Source organism: Coenobita brevimanus, chromosome 45 (genome assembly GCF_032717465.1).
Source record: "Coenobita brevimanus isolate Jiangsu-jjx chromosome 45, ASM3271746v2, whole genome shotgun sequence".
In the NCBI taxonomy this organism is placed as follows: domain Eukaryota; kingdom Metazoa; phylum Arthropoda; class Malacostraca; order Decapoda; family Coenobitidae; genus Coenobita; species Coenobita brevimanus.
The window spans coordinates 11,673,628-11,689,638 of record NC_136998.1 but is presented as its reverse complement, the minus strand read 5'-3'; the positions used below and the strand labels follow the sequence as shown (position 1 = coordinate 11,689,638).

At 40.0% G+C, this 16,011-nt stretch overlaps 1 pseudogene; it reads right to left on the bottom strand.

Annotated features, from left to right (window-relative positions):
- Positions 1 to 661: 661 nt before the first annotated feature.
- Positions 662 to 1,645, bottom strand: LOC145398436 (uncharacterized; annotated as a pseudogene).
- Positions 1,646 to 16,011: the final 14,366 nt, after the last annotated feature.

The window sequence follows — 16,011 nt, the reverse complement described above, 5'->3', positions numbered from 1 at the left end:
TTTTATATCACAATATGATCTAAATGATTAGTTTGATGGGGTGACTGGACACCCCAGGGGGGAGGGGAGTGCCCCTCTCTCACTACAGCAGAGGCAGGACTAAACCAATCCACATGCTCCCTCCCCTCACTGAATCAGGAGAGTAAGGAACAGAGAGAAACAATCGAAATACCGGCTAGGAAATAAGAGCTTAAAAAAAAAAAAAAATAGGGTACCAAAACACCCCACTTGACTAACGAAGGGTAAAAGCCATAATGAAAAATAAAAAGTGGAAATATCTACATGTCTACATTTTTTTTTATCATTTGACTGATATTAAATATTACACAAGGTAACTGATTTTTTGTTCCCAGGGAGTAACCCATATTTCCTGATGGCGTATGTTCAAAACTTTAGAAAAGAGATACAATTTGCCTCAAACTCTGGGTTTATGACCGGGAAGTCAATATTTCGAAATTTGCCAGTTTTCAGTGAGAAACACGGCAATATTCCTTATTCTTATTCCCAAAAAGTGACAAAAATGTTTCGAATGATTATACATTTGCATGTATTTACACAAAAATTATGACAAAATATTTATACGTGACTAGTTTTTCAAGATTTATGTGTACAGTAAACAGTATGTCATTTTCATGAACCAGCCACCAAATGTAGTCTCCTATCATGTTCTCGTTATCCTGTCCATGGTAGCGGTGTTCAAACTCCAGTATATCCTGGTGGAAGCGCTTGCCTTTCTCTTCTGAGTACACTCCCATGTTCTTGAATTTATCCAGATGAGAGTTGAGGAAATGGACTTTGATGGACAGCCTGCAGCCCACGGCGTCTGAAGTCTTCACTAGAGTTTCGACCAGCTTCACATAATTTTCTGCCTTGTGGTTGCCCAAAAATCCCTGAACCACTGCAAAAAAGGTGTTCCAAGCTGCCTTCTTCACTCTGGTTAGTTTGTAGGAGAAATCCTTGCACTCCAGGATCATCTTTTATCTGTGGTCCGATATAGACACCGACTTTGACCTTTGCCTTAGACAGCTTAGAGAATGAGTCTTGGAGGTACTTCATGGCCACCAGCTCATTATCTAGAGCTGTGACGAACTGCTTCATAAGGCTCAGCTTGATATGCAGTGGTGGCATCCACACCTTTTTAGAGTCCACCAGTGGCTCCCACTTGACGTTGCTCTTCCCCATGGAGAACTTGGTCCACTGTGCCCAGTACCACCTGTGGTAATGTGCCACTGTGTCTCTGCTATTCCAAAGACAAAGATAGCAGGGGAAGTTCGTGAAACCGCCCTGGATAACCCATCAAGAAGGGCCAACATTTTGAAGAGTGCAATGACTTCCCAAAACTACTCGTCATACTTCAGAGCGCCAAGCAGAATGTTGCTGTTGTTGTGCTCCCCCTTGAGGTGCACCTAGTGAGCTAGGGGAAATGACAGGAGCCAGCTCCCATTGTGGAGAAGCATGGCTTTGAGGCTCCTGGGTGGGCCGTCAATGAAGACGTGCCACTTGTGCTGGATGCGGGGGATTCTAATCGTCTCTAACAGACCGGTCACGTTGTGACAAAAGTAGAGTCCGTCTCGAAGCGTGAAGAAGCTGGAGAACGCTTGGTGAAGCTTCCTCTGACATGAGCTAACACACTTTCGTCCAACATGTTCTACTGATCGAGTTTAGATGTCAGAAACTCGGCACTGGAATTTGTAAGACCAAGATCTCTCATCATGCTGTTGAGGTCTTCTTGGTTGGGGTAGTACTGGTTTCTCTCAGCCCCACCTGGGAAATTGTAATCTGGATCTGGAAAGTCATCCTTGCTCTCTGATTTGCTGCTTTCTCCTGATGAAGATGCATACCTCTCCTTCGGAAGAGTGGGTATGGAGAGCTCAGGGCACTGTGGAATGGGGGCCATGAATGAAGGACGGTCCAGGTACTTAACAGCAGGCGCATTCTTGCCTTTCCATTTGGAAGGGTCCACAACGTAGAAGTAGCATTTGCACGACTGGTCAGTCAGTTTCCACCAAACTCTGGGGATGGCAAACTTCATGGCACTCCTCTCCCCTCTGCACCATCCTGCAAAACAAGAAAATAATGTTGCAATAACATAAAGTATATTAAAAATTAAATATATACCGGTATTAACAATGATATTTTAATGACATTTGTAATAAAGAGTATATGGACCGTTATTATTTTCAGGAGTTTTCTTGTAATGCCTGAAGGTGACAAGAGGTGACCAGGGTTTGCCTTCATCCTCTACCAGCATGTCGGAATACGCTTTGTAAGCCGCACACATCTGGGTAGATGCTTACAAAGGAGTGTTTTTTTGCTTTTTAAAAAACTGGCAGCAGACGTAGTAGAACGCGTCTGCTGGATGCTTGCAACCTCTTGAGGCCATGTAAAACAAAAAGCAGATATAAAAACGCACAGATTTAGACCAACGTTATAAATATAATTCAGAAAATACCATGAAAAATGCTTTTTTTTTCTTAATCCAAAATGCAAAACTTCAAGATACACCTACCTGCAAAGTTTCAGTCAAACCTGTTCATAAATGAAATAGTTGAAAAGGAGGTAGGTTGATCTTAATTATGCTAATTATTATGGGTCAGGTTGCATAACCCTATCAAACCCAAAGTTCTGACTGAATGAAAGCTCAATACACGTTATATATGATGTATGAACATGAAAAAAACGGTGAATTCCTAGGAACAAAGAATGTTTTTTGGTTACACAGTGTTAGGAACGGACTAGGCTGGGTCCCCCAGGTGCCCCCTTTGGCTCTGCCCAGGTCAGTCAGTATAATCTAGGCTTGCTTACTTACAAAACGCCCTCCACTTTAATCAGCCCATGTTGTGCAAGGCCTTCTAACCATCGAAGCTTAATTTAAATTCAACTGACCTTGTTCTAGTAACTGTTCACAATGTATGAAAATTAGGAAAAATAGTGTACTAGGAGGTCTCCTTGGTGCTGTAGCTGTGAGTGAAGGACCAGGTGGTACATATGTGAAGAATAAAATTCACTAAACTGGTAATGTCAAAGGAATGCCAGTCTCGCAGCATGTAACACGAACTGGTAATTCCCATAGACACTTGGGAAAGCAGCAAACAGATCAGGAGGGAAGAGAAGATTCTATAGTGATACGGTCTCATCAGCTTTCCATCTATAGAGAAGCAAAAGCGAAATTGAGTCAGTTTAGGTTAGGACGGGAGTGAAGAGTGATATGGTCTCTTGTTCTTTCCATGTACAGAGAGAGAGAGAGAGAGAGAGAGAGAGAGAGAGAGATATTCTAGTAGGTGGAAGAGTGCTAGATAAAATAATATTGGCAGTCATAAAATTGGACATTGAATTTATCTAACTTAATTTAAAACAAAAACGGTAATGAAGACTACAGCCATATTACACATTTTGTTCTGACTCTTGTGAAATCAGTGTAATTTGTTCAAAAATAAGGCAATTGACTGCGGCTCCTATCTTCCTCAGAAGTTTCCCTAAGTTGTTAAGTTTAATTTCTATATATGTATTCTCTCAAGCGTAGCCTACAATAACTGTGAATCCGGCAACTGAACTTCCTTAGTCTGAACCAGTGCATCCCTCACCACTTGAAAGATTAAGATTGACAGCAGACCGAGAGCCAAGAGGAAGGTCAGAAGCCCCAGGAGGGTAGAAGGTAAGAAAAGCAAGATCGACATGATCCCCATGAGATGTTTCATTTAAATAACAGAACACAGGAAGGAAAAACAAATGAGTAAAATAAAATCTAATCCTTACACCTGATGACTGGTGTTCTCTGTTCATAAACTATCTGTAACAGTTAGACTAGAACAGCTGTAGGTTGAAATTTTGAGGGAAACAACTCTGGAGAAGCGAGTTCCAGAGAGATGCAGCTCGAGGAATGAAAGAATTCTGATAGGCAGACGTTCTGCAATATGGCTGAGTGACATTCCAGTCATGAGTGCTACCAGATGCCCGTGTAGCACGATGGAAGACATGGAAAATGCATTCAGATTTGGTTCCTCGAAGTATTGGTAGAGGCAGCAGAAGGGAACAACTCTGTGTCTCAGAAAGGTAAGGAACAGACTCTTGCTTTTTGCTCTAGCTATAAGATGAATTTGGTCTATATGTTCGTAGTCGTAAGGTAACAGGGTGTCGACAGTGTGGCATAAAAGTATTATATCGGCACTATGTTTGGTCATATAAAGGGTTGTAATGTACACTCAAGTACCACACAAAAAGTGACAAGTAGAATAATTCTTACTTGTGTTCCAAGGAATATTTAACGAGGGAAAAATCCTTGTTGTCTCAAAATGGTATCCACAAAGGTCCAAAGGAAGAGGCCCCAGACTGAACCTTGGTCATTGGTCAGAGGGTTCGGGTGTCTTAAAAAAAAAACAGACGCAAAAGACTTCTAATGTCAAAACAAAGGGCCGCAGGTGACTACAGGGTGACAGCCCCCCTTCGCTACACTCATCTTTATCTTTCGTAGTGAGGGAATTATGTTTGGCGTGAACTTTTGTGTATTCTCTGTATAACTAAAACTTATTTTGAAGATATGCAAGACCTTCTGTAGTGAGCAGGTTAGGAGTAAATTTCCATCAGCTCCTCTATTATGACGATGTACTCTTTGCTTTGCTCTTGTTATTACTTGGTGAATGGGGTTCAGTTTCCAATAATTCTCAGACTAGGAGTCTAAAATACACATAACACACTTATCGATCAAACATTCCTCACAGCAAGCCATTCCAACATATTTTGCTACTTCGGTCACCGTCCTGACATGCTCTCTCGGCTTTGTCAGCTATACTTAGTCAACTGGCTGATCCTCCTCACATCAGTCATTGATCAACGACATCAATTATTCATCCGCTAGTATATGTTCACGCTGTATGAAGGAACATTATCGTGATGGGCCTGAAGGCAATTATGTTTCAGTCTATAACAACCCATTCAGTACTCGAATATCTGATTACCGACGTCATAAGACAACAAGGATATGTAACAGACATGTGCATATTTTATTGTTGTTACCATTTTTGTTGTTCCTGTTGTTGTTATTCAGGTTTTTTCGACATAGTTGGGGGAATTTATAAAATTAACCAATAGTACAGCATCGGTTTTTAACCCATCACGTTCCGAGCTATTTCGCACCTTCGACACCCCCCAATCCCGAGGTATTTTCGAAAAAAAAAAAAAAAAATTGGCTAAAACCTCCGTTTTTGGTGAGAAACATAGACATTTCATAGAGAAATCGCTCACCTGAGGTTTAAACAGTACACCCATCACAAACATCAGCACTGCTGTGCACACTTTCAATACAATTATACAAAACGCAGACAAAAGACATCCCGAGAGGCAACAGAAAGAGACACAACCCCAACTTCACACCAGAAATTAATGGCCTCATCAGACAACGGGACACACTACGACACTCCCCAACATCCCATAGTAAAGACACTGTACACAAAATACAAGAACTCAACACACAAATAAACAATAAACTATCAGAACAGCAAACACTAAAATGGAAAAATTATCTATAGACACTTGACCACAAAAAACAAACATCAGCAAACTGTACAAAACAACAAACAGCATCACACATTCCAACAGCAACACTACACAATCACACGCTGCCATCACAACAACAGACACCATACCTTCAAACAAACAACATGCAAACTCTCTCATCAATCACTTTTCACATGTCAGCCATCTAAACCCCCATCACAACGACCGACATATCATCCGACATAAGAGGCAATTCCCCACAGACCTAGAGTACGCACCTTTACCTTACAAGCAGACGAAGCACATCATCAGCAACCTTAAGCACTCATCTCCCTGTGGACCAGACGACATAAGCAACATTCACCTTAAACTCCTTGGACCACAAGGCATACAACCACTCAACAACATATCAAACTACAGCTACTCACACAACACAATACCCAACATCTGGAAGCATGGCTTTATCATCACTATCCCTAAACCCAACAAAGACCCCACGTTACCTTCCTCAAACCGCCCCATCACACTCCTCTGCACCTCCTCTAAAGTCACTGAGGACTGGTACTACAACTAGCTACACCTCACACCTCCCTAGCCCCATCAAAACATAGCTTTAGGCCGCTGCGCTCCACAAACACCCTTCTTACAGACCATACACAGAGAGTTTTTGATGGCACGAATTCAGCTAGGCCACCACACAGAACACTCCTAGTCACACTAAACATTAGCAAAGCTTTTGATGTCATCTCCTGCCACAACCACACAAACAAAATATTCAACACGAACATGCACAATAACACAAAAAGATGGCTGGCAAACTACTTAGCAGGCAGATGTGCACACGTATCATTTGCCAGTCAGTCTTTGAACATCAGAAACTTCACAAACGGCGTCCCTTAAGGATCTGTTTTTTCCCTTACACTCTTTAACCTATACATGTACGACATACCCACACCCCACGTATCAGTTATACATAGCTTCCTATGCAGATAATATAACACTCACATGTACACACCAAAATGCAAACACAGCTGCACACATCCTCCACCCTTACCTCAACACACTACACGAACAGTTCACCACAAACAGGCTCAAAATAGCCCCAGCCAAATCTACAGTGACCCTTCTCACAAACTGGACAGCAGAACACAGTCACATTCCACACCTCACCATAAACAACACTCCCCTACCACACACACACACACACACACACACACACACACACACACACTTAGAAACAAGGGTGGAAGAAAAAAGCATTAAACAGGAAGTGAAAAGAATAATCCAAAACAATCAAAAGTTAGTCAGAGATTCAGTAGATATCAACAAATCTATAGTAATCACTGGTATAGAAGAGGAAGAAATAAAAAACAATATGACAAGAGACAAAAAGGAGATGGCAAATGTAATGAGCTTACTGAAAGAAGTAACAGAGGAAATCTGTAGTAATGACATAGAGGAACACAAAAGGTTAAGGAAATACGAGAAAAGCAAGTCAAGACCTCTTAAGGTGACTTTCCAGAGTGTAAACACTGTGGAGGAGATACTAAAAAATGCAAAGAATCTTATGGAAAAAGAGGAGTTCAAAAATGTATGGATAAAAAGATGCCTAACACAAGAGGAACTGGAATTACTGAAAGAGAAGAGGAAGGAAGCAAAAACAAAAAATGAGGGAAGATCAGAGGAGGAGAAGAACAATTTTTTTTTTTTACAAAGTAATAGGATTGCAGGTACGAAAGTGGTACATAACCAGGAGGGAATAAAAAGGAGGAAGGTAGTAGAACCATGTCATGACAAGTATATAAACAAGATGATTAAGTTGATGTACTCAAATGTGGCAATCATGCAGTACTAAATTGCAACTTCAGGATAGCTTATGACATAGTTAACAGCAATGAAAGTTACAAAAAGAGTCTAAACTATAAAAAGGGAAATTATCATGACCTAAAGAATTATTTCTTAGAAGTTGATTGGGAAAATGAGCTTAGAGGACAAGATTTAAATTTGTATATAAAAAATTCTGTGAATTTTATGAAATAGGAGTCCAGAAATACATCCCACAGCACAAAGAAGCAGATAAGAAAATACAGAAATGGTTCAATACAGAATGTAAAAAATCAAAAGAAAGAAGAGATTTGTTGTGGAATAGATACAGAAGACACAATAGTGAAAGGGCATATAATAATTACAAACAGGCAAGAAATGATTATACAAGAATAAGGAGGGAAGCCCAAAAATAGGTTGAGGAGGATATCATAAATAAAAGTAGTGATCAACCGAAGCTATTTTACAGCTACATCAGAAGCAAAACCAAAGTAAAAGATAAAATACAATCCATTACGGACGAGGGGATCACCTATACACAAGAGAAAGATATTTGTGAAGCACTAAATAAGAATTTCCAATCAGTTTTTCCAGAAGAAAAAAATTTTAAGAGGGACTATGTGGAACATGCATGCCCACACATACTGTACTACCATATATACAAATATCAGAAAAAGTAATACAGGAGAAGTTAAGTAAATTAGACCGAGGAAAAGCAAGTGATCTTGATGAAATTTCATGTTGGGTACTACGAGAATGTGCAAAGGAGTTAAGTAAACCATTATTTTTAATTTTCAAGAAATCCTTAAGTCAAGGTAAACTACCTGATATTTGGAAGAAAACAAATATTGTCCCCTTATTCAAGAAAGGGAATAGACAAAATCCACTCAACTACCGACCAGTATCACTGACCAGTGTTGTAAGCAAGGTATTAGAAAAGCTTTTAAGAAAAGCTTGGGTAAATCATCTAGAAAAACACAATATGATAACAGAAAGACAATTTGGGTTCAGAAAAGGAAAATCATGTGTTACTAATCTGTTGAGCTACTACGACAGAGTAACAAACACAATACAGGAAAGAGAAGGATGGGTGGACAGTATCTATTTAGATTTCAAGAAAGCATTTGACACAGTACCACACCAAAGACTTTTATGGAAACTGTACCATCAAGGAGGAATTCGAGGCAAACTGTTTTGTTGGATGCAAAGATTTTCTCATAAAAAGGGAAATAAAAACAGTACTAAGGGGAAACTACTCATCATGGAAAGAAGTGACTAGTGGAGTACCACAGGGTTCAATGCTGGCACCAATCATGTTTTTAGTGTATATAAATGATATAGACAGTAACACTGGAAATGAAAGCTATCTAAATATGTTTGCAGATGATGCAAAAATACAAAGGAGAATTACTAACACAGACTCTTGTAAAGAGCTACAAGAAGAATTAAATAAACTTCATGAATGGAGTAATACATGGCAAATGGAATTCAATGTGGACAAGTGCCATGTAATCAAGTTTGGTAAAAGTGCAAAAAGACCTGATTGGGATTATACGTTAGGAAATAAAACCCTACACACATCAGAAAGAGAGAAGGACCTAGGTGTGATTATCAATAACAGACTATCTCCGGCTGACCACATCAGTGAGAAGGTATGGAACATGTATACACTGCTTGCAAATATGAGAATAGTATTCACATACATAAATGAAGACATGCTAAGAAGGATAATAACATCATTCATCAGGCCAACCCTGGAGTATGTATCAGTAGTCTGGAGTCCTTATCTCAAAAAACACATAGACAAGATTGAAAAAGTTCAAAGGGCCGCTACAAGATGGATACTAAGCTTAAGGGATCTAAGCTACGAAGAACGACTAAATAAACTGAATCTACCAACACTACAGGAGAGAAGGAAAAGAGGTGACATGATAATGCTATATAAATGCATATCAGCGAAGGAGAAAATAGACATAAATGATTACTTAACATATGGGGAAGCATCAGCAAGAGGAACATGTATACACTGCAAAAAACTGCATAAGAAGAGAGGTGATAAAGACGTAAGGAAATTCAGCTTCCCAAACAGAGCAATTGATCATTGGAATGCATTACCGAATGAAATAGTGTGTGTCAAAACAATTCACAAATTTTAGGATATGTACGATAAATATGGTTTAAGACACGGGACAGTACGAGCTTGACTCATTCCTGTAAAGATACAATTAGGTAAGAACAATTAGATAAGAACACACACACACACAAACACAAAGTCCTTGGTGTAACATACAATACATCAATATCATTTAAACAACACATCACAAACATAAAAATAAAATAACACCAAGATTCAATGCCCTGAGGTCACTTGCCCACACAACATTCGGACACAACAAAGAAAGCACCACCACAGTATACCAACAATATATACGTTCATTGATGAATTATGCAAGCCCAGCTTGGGCTCCTAACTCCACTAAAACACACTACAACATTCTACAGACCATACAGAGGAAGGCCCTAAAAATAATCACAGGCAGCACAGCTACTACACCCACAGACCACCTACAACAAAAAGCCAAAGTCCTCAAAGTCATGGATCACCTAGACATGAGAGGCACCCAAATTCTCTCTGCAGCCTCCACAATCCCACAGCATCCACTACATTGCATAGCAACACACCCACACACACCAAGGAACATCGAAACAACACCCAACACACGATATCATTCACAAATACTGTCATCCCTCCCCCCTCGCCCCCCTCAGACCAGCTTCCAGAAGCATATCCGTACTCTGATCACTCGCTGCTCCATTTAATCACTTAAAGACAACACACAGCTGCATGCATGGCCTCCTGATATCCACCCTCCCGAATCCTATCTCCCTTGTGAGGACAGGGTCCACCTGGCCAGGCTTAGATGTGGGCATCATCCAGCCCTCTTAAGTTACCAGAAGAGGCTGGATGACTCCATCGCTGATGCGTGTCCAGAATGCAACACAGCACCCCATACTATTAAGCACATTATGAAAGACTGCATTGCACACAATCACCTACTCCAACAACACAACATTCACTCATTGAGAGCTCTGTGGGAAAGTCCGGTCTCAGCCATGGCCTTCCTTAGGTACTTGGGGCTGCTCGGCCAGACTGCCCAGGGAACAACTACTCCTATATCACAAGAGACTCTCAGCATTTCAGAAGTCAACCCAGCTTCATTCAAATACATCACAGAGTATCGTCAGAATAAATGGAGAAATTCTTAAAGTAAGAAATATGGAGAAGTTTTTGAAGAAGCTGAGAAGAACAATTACCTGGGACAAATTCTAACAATAATGAAGACCATTACAACTGGGTGGAAAGCTTTCGGTAAACATAGAAACATCATGAAAAGTAGCTTGCCAGTATGTATGAAGCGAAAAGTGGATAACGAATGTATAATCCCAGCTATGATTTATGGTTGTGAGATTTGTAATCTGACAAAATCAATAGAAAACAATCTAATTCATTCTCATGTTGGAATAGAGAACTCAGTGTTGGGAATATTACTGAGACAGAAAGAGATCAAATTGTGTGAGAGGAGAAAATAATCAAAGACATTAGAGAAGTAATTAAAAAACAAAAGAGAGAGAGAGAGAGAGAGAGAGAGAAATGGAGGTGGGCAAGTTACGTAGCAGAATAAGGGATAACCGACTGAGCAAGAGGCTAACGGACTAGACTCCAAGACATTCCAAGCATAGCAGAAAAAGACCAGACATGAGGATGACAGATGAGGTAGAGCAGTCTGCAGGAAAAAGCTAACAAAGATTGGCTTCGTCAAGGAATTCGTGGAAAAGGTAGGGGAAGGCTTTAGTTCAGCAGTGAATATGGAGTGGCTATTGACGGTGATGATGATGATTATGATATCTTGGTCATGGAGTGCTACCCTGCAGTGGTAAGCAGGCTTGAGTGCATTTCTGCCAGACTAAATTAGTACAAACATACTAGAGGGTCCTACCAGCAGCAATCAAAATAAAAGCACTCCTGCCGTCTGGGTCAAAAGCCAGTCAGGATGGATAAATTAGCTATATTCTTCCCTCATGTTTATCGAGATCCTCTTGAGCCAAAACCTCAGCTGGAAATAAGTGGAGGCCCATTGAGAGTAGGAATGATGTGTGTGTGAGTGTGTGTGCATATACTGTATATCTAACAATGTCTATCTCTCTCTCTCTCTCTCTCTCTCTCTCTCTCTCTCTCTATATATATATATATATATATATATATATATATGTAATATATATATATATATATATATATATATATATATATATATATATATATATATATATATATGAAAATAGGGAAAGCTGCAGGTATGAATGGGTGTGCTGTGGAATGCCTGAAGGGTGGTGGAGTGACTATTGTTGATTGGTTAGTAAGATTGTTGAATGTGTGCTTTGTGAAAGGTATGGTGCCAATTGACTGGGCAAGTGCTTGTGTGGTCCCGTTGTATAAAGGCAAGGGTGATAAGTATGAATGTACTAGCTTTAGGGGTATAAGTTTGTTGAGTATTGTAGGTAAGGTGTATGGTAGAGTGTTAATTATGAGAGTTAGAGAGGGTACAGAGAGAGTGATTGGTGATGAGCAGTGTGGCTTTAGGAGAGGGAGGGGATGTGTGGATCAGGTGTTTGCTGTGAGACAAGTGTGTGAAAAGTATTTAGCGAAAGGCAATGATGTGTTTTGGGCATTTATGGATTTAGAGAAAGCCTATGATAGAATTGATAGGGAGGCTTTGTGGACTATTTTAAGATTGTATGGACTTGATGGTAGGTTACTAAAAGAGGTGAAAAGTTTTTATGTAAATAGTAGAGCGTGTGTAAGAGTGGGAAATGCTGTGAGTGATTGGTTTCCCGTGAGAGTGGGGCTGCGATAGGGATGTGTGATGTCGCCTTGGTTGTTTAATATTTACATGGATGGTGTTGTAAGGGAGGTGAATGCAAGAGTTTTAGGTGGAGGTCTGAGTGTGGTGAATGTTGATGGTGGAGAGTGGAATCTGAAGCAGCTGCTGTTTGCAGATGATACTGCACTGGTGGCTGATTCAGAGGAGAGATTGAGACAGTTGGTAGAGGAGTTTGGAAGGGTGTGTGAAAGGAGGAAATTGAAAGTAAGTGAGAATAAGAGTAAAGTGATGAAGTGTACGAGGTTGGTAGATGGTAGGGGGATGAAAATAGTTTTGAATGGCGAGTTGCTTCAGGAGGTAGTGTTTTAAATATCTAGGGTCACATGTTGCTGTGGATGGATGAATAGATGCAGAAGTGAAGTTTAGAATAAATGAAGAAGGAAAGGTGCTGGGAGGAATGAAAAAAGTGTTTAGATGTCGTTTGCTTAGAATGGCTGTAAAGAGAAGGCTGTATGAGGGTGTTGTGGTACCTACTGCATTATACGGGGCTGAAACATGGAATATGGGTGTAGCAGAGAGGAAAAGTTTGAATGTAATGGAGATGAGGTGTCTGAGGAGTATGTGTGGAGTGACGCGTATGGATCGGGTGCGAAATGATGAAGTGCGAAGGAGAACTGGAGTTGTTCGGAAGATGGCTGGTAGAGTTGAGCAGAGGGTGTTGCGATGGTTTGGGCTTAGGGAGAGAATGGATAATGAGCAATTGGTGAAAAAGATAACTTGATCTGATGTGAGAGGTGTAAGGCTGAGAGGAAGACCACGAATAGGATGGATGGACAGTGTGAAGAGGGCGCTGGATGCGAGAGGGATGTCTGTTGAGCAAGGAAGAGTGGCTGTGTGTGACAGATAAAAATGGAGAGAAATTGTGAATGAATAAGTGATGACGCAGCCCTGGGGGGATATTCTCCCGCATTTGGTCTGATCAGCTAGTCAGGTCAAGTGCGGGTAAGGGGATGGGTCTGTTATGATGTGGCAGGGGTAAACCAGCTCTGCTGTCAGGCCCTGCTGCGGATGTCACTGATTGCATTGCGCAGTTGACCCTTGTGCAGTGTGGTGCGGTGAGGATCTATCCGTTCTCCCCTTTGAGGCTAAGATGCGAATGAATGTGTTTGAATGGATGAGTAAATGGGGAGTGTGTCGTCCTGTCTCGGCTACCTCCCTTTCCTTGGGGAAAGCAGCCTAGGTATATATATATATATATATATATATATATATATATATATATATATATATATATATATATATATATATATAATATATATATATATATATATATATATATATATATATATATATATATAAATATATATATATATATATATATATATATATATATATATTATATATTATATATATATATATATATATATATATATATATATATATATATATATATATATCATTAAAATTTTGTCATCAGAAAAGCTGAGAATATTAACAATAATATCATTAACCCGCTGCGTCTCATTGACGTATATATACGTCTGAAAGTTTTGTCACTGTGAGTCCCGTTGATGTATATAAACGCGCTGCGTTGCAAAGTTTGTCATTTGCACATTTTTCAAGTTTTGCGCGTCATATTTGGTACGGATACACGGGACACCTTCCTCTACAAGATGGCAGGCAGGGACAATGCCTTACCTCGCATAACCTCCCTTCCCCACGCCATTGTCTCAGCAATTCACCTGTTACCAGTGACCTGGCCAGTAGACATGTCATGCCACGAAATTCAGGGCCAGAGTGATTCCCCAATCAATGAGAATGAGGAGGACAAAGTTTACGTAGCATTAGAGGACAATCAGAAATGATGATGATCAGGTAATGTTGCCAAAAAAGGTCAGGTATACTGATGTGTTTGGTTAGTGAAACAATACTTATATTGCCTATATTACTATACTCTCGTACTACATATAAATTCGTACTACATACTCTCGTACTACATACTCTCATACTACATATAAATTCGTACCAAATAAATAAATAAACACCCTTTATGAGCGGTGTGGAATAGTTACCCTCCCATAGAACTCGTTTTCTTTGGAGCCAGCCTAATAGAAAACCCAGTAAGGTAAGGGGTACTGCTACCTTTATTCAGTATTTTAAACTTCAGGTGAGCAATTTCTCTATGAATTTTCGATGTTTCTCCCCAAAAGCAGAGGTTTGAGCCATTTTTTTTTTCCAAAATTGGTCGGGATTGGGGGGAGTCAGTGGTGGAAAATCAGTCAGGACGAGGTGGGTTAATGCAGAATCTATCTATCTATCTGTCTATCTATCCATCTCTCTCTCTCTGTATATATATATCTATATCTATATAACTATATCTATATCAATATCTATATCTATCTTTATATATCTATATTTATCTATCTATCTATCTATCTATCTCTCTCACTCTCTCTCTCTGTATATATATCTATATCTATATACCTATATTTATATCAATATCTATATCTATCTATCTATATATATATATATATATATATATATATACATATATATATATGAAGAAAAGTTTGTCATCAGAAAAGTTGAGAGTATTAACAATAACATCATTAATGCAGAAGATCTCTCTCTCTCTCTCTCTCTGTATATATATACATATATATATATATATATATATATATATATATATATATACAAGGTGCTACCCAAAAGTTCCACTAATTTGATCAGAGGAAGTCAACCATTTGCAGTTTTGCCCTTTGTTGCTAGGAGGAGTCAGCAGCACCCCTTGTGCATCAGTGTGGCCCTGGCCGTGTCTGTGAGCGGACGTGTTGTTGAGCTACGCTTACTATTGTATCATGGTTTGTAGATAGTTTTGCGGTTTTGCAATGGTGGACTTCACGGAACAAAGAACCTGCATCAAGTTCTGCTTGAAGATCAACAGGACGGCTGCAGGAACTCACCAGTTGTTTCAGCAAGTCTTTGGTGACAATGCCATGTCCCAAAGCAGAACCTTTTTCTGGTACAAACGGTTCAAAGAGGGACGAACGTCCGTTGAAGACGATGACGGTTCTGGATGACCGTCAATGGCAACAACACCAGAAAATGTCAGAAATGTTCATCAGGCTATCCTTGCAGATCGTAGACGAACTATCCATGATGCTTGTGATATCACTGGACTGTCGAACGGGAGTGTGCAACACATTTTGTCGGACGTGTTGGGCATGAGACGCATCACTGCAAAATTTGTGCCAAGACTGCTGAGTGATGAGCAGAAGGCACATCACACTGCAGTTTACAGGGAGCTCAAGACTCTGGTCAGAGATGATGCCACCTTCATCTCCAAGGTCATAACTGGTGATGAATAGTGGGTTTATGATCATGATCTGGATAAAAAGCAGCAGTCATCACAGTGGAAGTCTCCCCATTCACCGAGACCGAAAAAAGGGCGTCAAGTTCCCAGGAATGTCAAGTTGTTGTTAATCGTTTTCTTTGATATCCAAGGGATTGTTCACAAGGAATTCGTCTCACCTGGTCAATCTCTCAGCAGAAAGCTTTATTGTGAAGTTTTGCAGCATCTGAGGGAGAACATCCTCGCAAAAGTCCAGAACAATGGAAGAACAAGGACTGGGTTCTGTATCATGACAATGCCCCTGCCAACACATCAATTGTTCTCCGGCAGTTCCTGGCTTCCACTAACACAGTAATAGAGTTGCGTGGGGCTGTGAAATGATCCTAATGTGTTTTGATTGAAATACATCCTCCCATAATGGATTTACCTGGTTCGTCAAAAAAATCAGGTGTCACAGGTTTA